Source organism: Crocuta crocuta, unplaced genomic scaffold, assembly GCF_008692635.1.
Source record: "Crocuta crocuta isolate KB4526 unplaced genomic scaffold, BGI_CrCroc_1.0 scaffold93, whole genome shotgun sequence".
Classification (NCBI taxonomy): domain Eukaryota; kingdom Metazoa; phylum Chordata; class Mammalia; order Carnivora; family Hyaenidae; genus Crocuta; species Crocuta crocuta.
This window is the reverse complement of record NW_027529641.1, coordinates 10,174,528-10,177,629: the sequence shown is the minus strand read 5'-3', so window position 1 is coordinate 10,177,629 and position 3,102 is coordinate 10,174,528.

Below are 3,102 nucleotides of genomic sequence, written 5' to 3'. Positions count from 1 at the left end.
AATTCTACACCTACTTACCTTTCCATCTATTTCTCTCAGGAGTAATCAGACTATATAGTTTCTCTGGATAACACCAGCGTCTTTCTCTCACCTTTTCAACCATATTCCACCCTTTTGCTCTTTGAAAAAAAGCTTCTTATCCCTTCTGCCTGTTCATTCCATTTCCAGTTTTGCCTTATCCCCGCCCTGTCATCTCTCTCTCTCTCTCTCTCTCTCTCTCTGCTCTTCAACCAGCACTGCATAACCCGGCTATTTAATTGTAGCTGGGAAATCTGGTTATATTCTTTAAACTGTTCTTTGTCTATTGGCTTTCTTCTTTTTCCCTTTTCTTTTCTTCTTTTTGACTTTTTTATGTATTTTTATTTTCTATTATTCGTCTTCCCTTCTCCCTCTTTTCTCTTTACTTTTTCATTTTCCGTATCGATTTGCGTGTCTGTCGGATTTGTATGTGCGTTTGTGTGCCTGTGTTCCCTGTGTGTTTGTCTGTCTGTTTTCTTCTCCAGGGCTACCTCAGGAGACATAAAGGATTAATTTTTTTAATGTTTTTTTTTAATTTATTTCTAGGAGAGAGAGAGGGAGACAGCATGAGCAGGGGAGAGTCAGAGAGAGAGGGAGTCACAGACTGAAACAGGCTCCAGGCTCTGAGCTGGCAGTCAGCACAGAGCCCGACGCGGGGCTCGAACCGACGAACCGCGAGATCATGACCTAAGCGAAAGTCGGACGCTTAACCGACTAAGCCACCCAGGTGCCCCAAAAGGATTAGTTTTTTAAAAAGAGTTGTTAGGAGCTAAAAGAAGAAACAATGTTGAATATGACCCCTGCATTAGTTAGAACAGACACAATTTATGTCATGGTAATACAAAATGTATAAATAATAGTGACTTAATACATAAGTTATTTTTGCCCACGTGAAGTTAGTGTAACTTGGACTAATATCAAAGTCTGCTATCTCCCACATGGCAACTCAACTGCACAAGATTCTTGTATTTTGTGGCTCTACCATCTCAATATAGAGCCTTAATTAAGGAGAAAAGACACTAAAATTTGAGTACATTTTCACTACCCAGAAATGCTTCAGATCTCTATCCACTGGTTAGAACTAGTTATGTGTTCCCGCCTAAGCATAAAGTGGATGGGAGCTGTGATCTTCTCTCTGCCCAGGAAGGGGAGGAGACCCAAACACTAAAAGTACCTGACACGGTATCAAATGCTGTCGATATTTTTGCAATCACTTGGAAAGTACTGAAGATGCACTTTGACTCTCTCTCAGTGATTCTATTCATGGAGAGTTGGAATATTATTCTGAATAAATAATCTCTCCAAATGACAAAAGATATCTCCTTTGATCTCCCATTACAACATGGACATTGATCTGCCATAGTTCGCATTGCATTATTTTGTCATTATGCATCTCCTGTCTGATCTTCATGCTAGTCTCTTGAGATCTTTAAGGCATGACCAAGATCTTATTTTTGAATCCCAAGCCACAGAAATGCATAAAGTTCACTAACAATGGGAGTTGTAGTATAAATGTCTATAGTGGCAGTCAACTATAAGTACCATGCTTGCCATGTCTTAGTTATATAAGCTGGTAGAAGAGTCTCTGAAACATCATGTGAGAAAATATTTTATGCTGTGGTTTAATCTTCAACTGAGTTTGAAAGATTAATAAAAGATATGGACTGAAAGAAAAGATGCTATTAGATGCCACCTCCTCCTAGGCCTTCTAATTCACAGGCACTGACTGGTTCAGTGAACCAACATTGATAGATATGTATCTGCAGATTCAGGTCCACCAGGAATGAGGTCCATAATTACTTTTTATCTTTTTCTGCTTTCTAGTCTGTCCTGGAGGAATTGGGTTGGGGTTCAAATAGGTATTAATAAATGGCATCTTTTATTCTTCCCACTACTCTCACCTTGGGTTCTGATTTGCCTGTCAGCTTACATACTCCATCTTGAACAACCTTGGACCCATCAATCTGTACCATCATTCCTGGTTCCCCATGGTTGTGGTCTTGCCTTCCAATAGCCTGAATCTCATACTAACACAGTTGGACCATTGGGAACCAGTGGTGCCTCTGGTCTGACTCTGAGTTATATTATTTGCAGACACCTGCTCTCTTGCTCTTTCCTAGATAGTAGTAGATGTCTCCTTGAATATAAAAATTGATCTAGAATCTTCCTGTGAGTCTGAGGGAACTAAATAGGATTTAGGTTGTAAAAGATAAAATGAGTTGACATGCAGATCAGAACCTGATTAAAATTCATTTTACAACCCCGTTATTCTATATGTTCCAGCCACTTTTGGTCTAAATGTCCTTCTTCTTCTGAGGTCCTAGCATGAGTCTAAAAGAACATACCTAAAATGTGAGTAATATGATCCAAAGTTGACAGAAAATATGAGAAGGAACAAAAATTAGAATGCATATGGCTTATATAGAAATGATAACAGGGTGCAGAGAATGAAGCAAATGGTTTCCACTGCAGATGGTACAAGTTCAGGCTTAAAAGGAAGGTGGGAGCTATGTCATATAACTCCTTGAATGCTAAGTTAATAGAATATAAATTTATTCTGTAGAGAAAAGTTCACTCTAGTGCATTTCATAGAACCTGAGATTGTTATTAAGTCAAAGCTGGGCCTTTTAATCTTTGTTATATTACTCATTTACTATTTGGTTAGACAAATGGTTCTAATTATATGAACTTAATTTTTAACTCCTACAAATTAGCATATCCGTTTTGCTGATTTGTGAACATTAGAATCAACGAATAAGTAAAAACAATAAGCACTGTGCTGGCAGGGAGCTTACAATGGACTAAATTATCAATGAAATTTGGGGAGAAGGTACGGATAAGAGTGGTATTTTAGGAAGGATAATTTGACTGCTTATTGAATAGAATTGTAGCTGCAGCATATTATGAAGGCAAGAAGAGTCAACCAATGTATCTATATAATAATAAAGAACCAAGTTCTGGACTAAAACAAGATCTATTGGTAGAAAAAGAAAGAACAAAACAATGCTCTGTACATGTGTCCCTCAAATATCAAGTAAATAGGAGAATGTTGGGGCTGAGGAAGCAGGTTTGTGGTGAATATGA